This window comes from Montipora capricornis, chromosome 10 (assembly GCF_036669925.1).
Source record: "Montipora capricornis isolate CH-2021 chromosome 10, ASM3666992v2, whole genome shotgun sequence".
Taxonomy (NCBI): Eukaryota; Metazoa; Cnidaria; class Anthozoa; order Scleractinia; family Acroporidae; genus Montipora; species Montipora capricornis.
Window position 1 is genome coordinate 13,854,159 of NC_090892.1, and position 7,500 is coordinate 13,861,658.

Sequence of the window (7,500 nt, forward strand, 5' to 3'; positions counted from 1 at the left end):
TTGTGATTATCCATCTTGATTGGCTTATTAGAGCGCAGGTTACGCAGGAGTGGCACATTTGCATAAAGAACCTCACCAAAACTCGTGGATATATCCAGGAGTAAAAACGAAGGAAAAAAAACAACAAGAACTACAAATTTCGTCAAAATCCCTGCTTGGAAGAGCAGTCGTTGCTCAGATGGCTAGTGCGCGGCTTTCGGAGCGAGAAGTCCCCGGTTCGATCCTCGGTGACTTCAACGTCTGTTTCGACTTTCCTCTGATCCGTGTAGCTATAGCTTTAAATACCCGTAAAACGGAGCACTGACAGAGGGAGGGGGGTAAAGGGTGCACCGTCGGCTTCCATTGATACCAGCCTCGTAACTGAAGGAACTACCGACGTTAAATAAAGTGACTTTACCGTTACCTTTACCTTTGAAATCCTCTATTTCCAACAGCAGTAAGAAAAAGCTTCGTTAGTATTTCCAGTGCTGCGACACAGTCGACTAAGAAAGGAAAGAACGGATGTCGCGGATTTTGCGAAAATTTAATCTTTTAATTTAATTCTTCCCTATAGAACTGAAAGTATATGATATCATTATATTATGTTTATATTACATATTTACAGTTTTCTAAAGGATAATTAAGTTATTTATAAATGTCAGTTTAAGTTTCCCTAAAATCTTCGAATCCGTATTTTCTTATAACGTCAAAACCTCCAAACGACTGTCTCGGAGCACTGGAAGTACATTAACCTAAGCTTTCTCTTAGTCATCGAGACTCAAGCTTTCTCTTAGTCATCGCTCGTATTGAATATAAGATACTTCTAACTGTTTTTAAGTCACTTAACAATCTGGCTCCAGAATACATATCTGAACTACTTAATCAATACAATCCTCCACGTGCACTTCGCTCTGCTAATAAAAATTTACTTATCGTTCCTAAAACACTCAACAAGACATACGGTGATAGAGCTTTCTACGCTGCCGCCCCCAAACTATGGAACAATTTGCCACAAGCAATCAGAGACTGCAACTCCATTACTTCATTTAACTCAAATTTAAAAACTCATTTGTTTCGTAAACATTACAAGTTATAAACGTATCTTGTAGTTTATATATACACATTATTTTTACTTATATACATTAGTTTTAGAATTTTTCATGATCTGATAGTTTGTAAGGTATTGAAACTTGTTAAATACTTATTAAATTATTATTATTTATTATTATGATGTTGGAAATGTGGATTTCGCGATTCTACTTTTAATTTTCACCAAGACAACAAACATTATTGTTTTCAAAAATTCAATGGCTCAATAAATTTTGCTGCAAAATAACTTATTCTGTTTGTTCATGGAGTACACGATAAAAGTTCTGAAAAGTTTCCATTTCTTTTGTCGCCAGGATACAGTGTAAAAAGGATAAGAATAATTGGAGGTTGAAGCCGCAAAAAATCATTTAATAACAAAAGAGCCGCACTTGCAATTTGGTGATTCTTTACAAGCGTGAGGCGTGCACCACATCAAAAACGCGTGATTCATTAGAGTTCAAACTTAATTGCAATTGCAAGGACACGTTTTACTGTAGACATATCAGATGACAAACTCTCGACTTCGTTGGACGCAATCGAAGGTACCTGTAAAAACAATACAAAGCGAGTGACGCTACTGCAGCAGGATCGACTTTCTTGACTCGATTACGTACCTTTTAATTAAATTTTCTTGCCTGAAAAGTGGTTAAAATTGTTCTATATATAACAGCAGTTTTAACCATTTTCCGACCTCTAGCATATAAGCTTAGCCCAAGTCGTTTATTATTCTAATAGTACGCCCTAAATAACTAAATCTATTGTCGATTTAGTTCCGTTTCTCTCATTCATTTTAGGCAACCTTTACGGAACGTTCCTGTAATTCCTCGAATCATCATTTACATTAACTTTACATCGTAGGTACCTATTTCACAAAACGATGCAACAAGAATGTAGTTTTTAACACAAATGTGTTGAAATAAACTGTCTTCGGTGACAAGTGGTCGTTATAGTGTTTACTTTTTCCTTTCTTTTATTATGCCAAAGCAATTGATTTTCGAAAGCTGTTGACAGGTTGCCCAAATATCAATGCGTTTCTTCATCCCTAATTTTGACGTAAAACGCAACACACCTGAAGTTTTTTCGCTGCAGATGCTGCAGTCACTTCTCATGAGTCCTAGTCTGCTTTTTAGTTCAGTTCATTTCTTTCACACTTTGCCCGCACGTTTCCCTTTTCCCATTTGTCTACAACGCAACAGTTCCAGTGCTACGATAAATCAAGGTAAGGACGGTTTTCTTTTAGTCGTTTCAATAATTATCCCCTTGCCTTTTCGAAAGGTTAGGAATATGAGGTAGTCAGCGAACTTTTTCCAGGAGCAAATATTTCGCTAGCATTCCTCCATTTAGGAAGTTTTTACTGAAAGGAACATTTAACAGCTTATGGGTAACTAAAGGCTGACATGAAGAAATATGATAATCGAAGAGAATTTGATGCAATGAGGCTTAAAGGCCGATGCGGAAATATTCTTCAAAATATGCAAACTACTTGGAAAAAAGTAATAAGTAAAAATGGATCCATGGGAAAAATCGAGCACACGGCTAACGTAACACAGGACGGATACTGAGATCTGCGAGCTAAATGAACTTCTGGTGAACTTGGTCGTTTACCCAGCTTCCCATCGAAGTCTACGGAACTCTCCATACCTAGCCTGTGAGAGGAGCGTCGCTCCTCTCCGATGTTTTTTTTCGGAGAGCGGGCGGCTGTACACAGGCTATCCATACCTTAACACAGTCGAATTCAACATTTGTTTGAACTTGACTCCCTTGAATCAGCCTCAGCTTAGCTTGCGCATATGGTCAAAGATGTAGAGAAATTCCTGGATGACAGGAATGCCCAAGCTGCAACATATGGGAAATAACTAAGCATGTCACATTCTGCGCAAATCCATTTAGTTCCTCTGGGCAATAAATTTCTCTCCGTCTTAGCAACACTGTTTGAGAGCTCTTTCTCGGCGTGGTGGGCCGTCATTTATCCTTTTTTTTTTTATTAATGAATGATTAACGTCATCATCACTGAAGAATAAAGTTATAGTCCTAAAATTACGGGACGTATTACAAACAGGACAAAATGCAATGACCGATGCAAATTTGTACTCACTGTTTCAGGTGACATCCAAAACCCCACAAAATAATGGCTTTTGTATGCAAAAAAATGCCTCTGCTTGCCCTGCATGTTTATCTTCCATTATCGTCTTGACAACAACGACCTTAAATTTAGAAAAAAGGACAATCTGAAGGACACAAGCCTTCGAAAATAAATTTTCAATTTTCTCTCCACAAATCCACACTGTTCATAACATTTTTTCCTAGGGAAGTTGGCACATCCTTTCCATGCTGAACGATTTGGATAAATGGCGAAATGATTACAACACTGTACAAGTAAATTGTAGTTCACGTTCTCGTATCCGATGCCGTCATTCTTGCTTACTTAATTGAGATTCCTATAAAAAGTCTGAGGCTTCCTTGTGCTCTCTCTCTAGGTGGATGGATAAGATGGCTAATGATTCCTTGGATAAGCAAAATGAAACATTGCTTGAAGGACGATTAACGACGGTCACGTTTTCTCCATCGGAGTGCATTGCTTGGCTTACAGTACTTTGTACTGTAGGTATTGCCATAGTAACGGTCAATGGCCTTGCAGTCATTGTTTACCTCAAAAAGCCCCATCTGCGCAAGCGTAGTACGTACTTGGTGATCAGCCTGGCAGTTGCAGACATAGGTACAGGGGTGATAACGCTGAGCATAGACGTGTTCAACTCAGGTCGTAGTTGCAGCCTATGGGAGTACTATTTGTCGCCAGCCGGGGACAGTATTTTAATTGCTGTCCTTTTGCTCTTTCCAGTAGTTTCGGTGATAAACCTTGCCGTTATTTCTTTGGAGCGGGTGCACGCCACGTTTCGTCCATTTAAGCATCGTCTCCTCAAAAAATGGATATTTGAAGCGTCTGTTGCTTTCGTTTGGCTTACCGCTGTGCTAAACTCCGCTTGCATATATGTCCTCATTACATTAGGAGGTGAGTTTCACTCACATTTGTCAATATTTGCTTGTTGCTTTTCTGTTATCGTTATTTCTTATATGTCGATCGTGGCCAAAATGTACTGTGGAACTCATCCTCACCACAATGGCGCAGTGAGTCGAGAAAGAAAACTGACCAAAACACTGTTCATAGTGACAGCTGTATCTTTAGCGTTTCTGTTGCCGTACATTCTTTCTTTTTTCCTCGTATTCTCCAAACGAACTTATTATTCCTTTTCCAGTCAAACAGTTCATTTGCGTTTCTGTTCGACGTCTTTAGCTTATGCCAATTCACTAGTCAATCCCATTTTCTATGCCTATAGAATCCCAGAATTCAAAAGAGCTATCTCTTCATTTTTGGGCTGTACACCACGAGCTCAGGTTTTTCCTCAAAGTGACTCTTAACTTCTATGACTCTTGCTTCTGCTTGAATTGGGTATCAATCTATCAAAGGATTTGCTTGGTCCGTAACAGTAAAAGATGCTCTTTAGCTCGTACTGCTTGCACGCCCTCTCGCAAATCATGGTGTTATGCGATCGATCGCTTGATATCGATTCCAGGAAACTAGTTTAGTTATGTCCTATAATACTCATAATGCAATGTAGATAGTTGAATACTTAAAACTTGAATTAGAAAATGCTTATTTACCTAAGTGTCAACTACTTAAAAAACACGCGCGAATGTAAAAAAGTATATTCAGGTTGAAATGTGACGTGGATTATTATCATCCTGCAGAGTGAGTGTTCACTTTAATGTTGTTCCTTCCAGCGAAGGGGATCCCCGAGCTATGATATAACTGATAATTAAATACATGTTCTTTTATCAGAGAACAAAGCACTTTTGTCACAAAAAAATTAGACAAAAAATTAGTATCCACAAGTTGCCTCATAATAGCATAAGTTAAAATTAGCAAACTTGGTAGCAAATTGCCAGAAGAAGTATTATTGTTGACATAACAGATGTCAGACAACATTATCTGGCGAGATTTCCTGGTTTTATTCTCACGTATCAGGAATCTTTGCCACCACTCTGTTTTGATCTGCGCGAAAAAAGGAAACTAAACTGCACAAAAACCCAACCCAAGACACTTCGCACGACTTGTTAGTATATGTTGCGCGTCAATCCTGAGTCTTTTGTCAGGAACCCTTTCTCCAAACAGGTTCAGAAGAAGTTCCAACGTAAGACATGCAAAAGCTTTTTTCGTTTACGGCACCATCTACCATCATTTCAGTTGTGCCGGTTTGCGTCACGTATAATCTAATGTACTGAAAACAATAACTTCATTCAAATTCGATAAAATGTGAATGTCACTGTTAAAAATCCGCTGAACAACAAGAAGAAGAACTTGAATCATTTGACGGGGCGTCATTAAGCTGCATTCCTACCATTCCTCAATAGACCATTTTACAGTTCTGTGCCCAGTTACCAGGTCTTAGAATAAAAGCGAGACTGTGGTTGACCATGCTTTCATACAAACCTCACTACCTTTCTTATGTAAATAGAAACTCGTTAGTATTACAACGACATCATGATAAGAAAAGCAATGAGGTTTGTATCAAAACCGTGAAGGTCAACTCCAGCCTGGCTTTTATTCGAGCTAGTACAAAACCCCATTAGGTTCCTTTTACGTCTCCTGTCCCTGGAGCCGGAGGCGGCAAGAAGGCGGCAGATTCGATTTTATGCTAAACGATCGTAAACTGGAACGAGCCGAGCAACAGGTCGCCTCACACGTTCCCGTTTGAACATAGTTATCATTTTGTTTTTCTTAAACCGTTTTATTCGTAAAAAAGTCCTATTTTGTCTTGTTTTTTTTCGATTGAGCCATGGGGTCTGGGATCCTGTGACGTCATCCCTTTCGACCAATCCCCTGTTCGATGATGTTATCCCATCCTCCTTTGCATCCCTCCTTATTTTACCTCTTACATCTCTCTTCACCTCATTTCTCCAACATGGACGCTTCCTGAAAGGATTTCCGCCGGTTTCTCGGCTAAAATTCCATGACGTCATTCCTTGACGCGAACTACACAACCATTGAACATATGTATACATTACCTATCTCCGCTGGGGGTAAAAGTAGGTCGAAGTATATGCATAAATTATCCATCTCTGCTGGGGGCATAACCGTGGCGAACGAGCATGCACAACTACTATTTAAGAACAAGTTTGAATTTTGGCAGGGATCTATACCCATACAAGCGGTGTTTCTTTTTTGAATGTCACAAAGCCATAGTGATCTTTAATTAAAATTTTCAAAGTGTATACCTTTTTTTAATTCCGCAATATTTTTCCTCTATTTTAATATACCAGCTTGCTTTTACAGGTGCAATGGAAATAATTAATTTTACTATTACAATTATTATTCAAGTCTTAGATCAGTGATCACTCATTTCCGAAGGCCGTTAATAAGTAATCATTGATTCTGCTCCCAAACTTGATCTTTGCTTTTCAATTCCATTTTTTTCCCTTTTTCACCAATCGAGAATAAGTTATCTTTTTTTTTAAAGAAATTTTCTAAATCTATACCTAGTATCCTTTCTTATTCCGGCGTTATTTGATCTCTATTAATTGGACCTATATTAATGGGGCTTACAAGCCAATCAAATGGGAGGGCAACAAAGTGATTCAATTAAAAGTCCGTAAAAGGGCGCATGACAAGCATTTTGCTGCAGTGACCAGTTCCAGTTTCATTACTTCATAACAGTCTCCTTTTTTAGTCACATCTACCGAGTTGTGATTCCTCTCCCATCTTCGCCTCTCTGCTGAAAAAGGTAAGTCAAGGTAAAATGCTTTCTGGCGCCTTTTACATCAAGCTGCAACTCGAGGAACAAGCTCGTTTTTGTTAAAATGCTTGCCGCACATGCAGGACGATTATTTTTCCTATTTTAACCAATGATATTCTTGTTTTGTGGCTTTGTCTTTGCCGTCGCCGTCGTAATTGAACTCCCTATTAGACGGAAAGATGGACTAAGACGGTGGTAATGCAATAAGACCACTGCAAAAAATCTGGCGAACTGTTGCGTGTGAATCCACAGTTGGTAATAGGATCAATCACAAGTCGTAAGAATTAATAACCCTATTTCGAATCAGCTGCAGAGGAAGTCGTAAAGGAGGGAAACATGATATATGGCAATGCAAAGAGACTGAATGTTCAGTTGCAGCTTAGGCCTTCTTAGATCTTCAATGCCATGCCATGCGAATACATTCCCCCCTTTGTTGTTGTTTTTTTATTACTGACTGAAAATTCTCGTCGCGTTCGCGTCCTTCAAAACTTGTTTCATTTATTAAATGAAATTACTTCCATTAACATTGAAATAAGCTCATCGTCGGCGAAAGAAAATATCAAGCACGAGATTTGCATATATAGTGAACTCCAGCTGCTGTTGATAAAGCATCGTCATTTACGCTCAGATTCAATTCATT

General features: G+C 38.7%; 1 protein-coding gene and 1 long non-coding RNA gene across 3 annotated transcripts in view; one reads left to right on the forward strand and one right to left on the reverse strand.

Moving 5' to 3' along the window:
• Positions 1-7,500, reverse strand: part of LOC138021412 (cytochrome c oxidase assembly protein COX18, mitochondrial-like) — a 401,574-nt gene that overhangs the window by 240,456 nt on the left and 153,618 nt on the right. The gene's annotated exons all lie outside the window — the stretch shown is intronic.
• LOC138019268 (uncharacterized) overlaps positions 6,488-7,500 on the forward strand; it is an 8,373-nt gene continuing 7,360 nt past the window's right edge. The window contains exon 1 of the long non-coding RNA XR_011126124.1: positions 6,488-6,848. This is a non-coding gene — a long non-coding RNA (uncharacterized lncRNA). The remainder of the gene's footprint in view (positions 6,849-7,500) is intronic.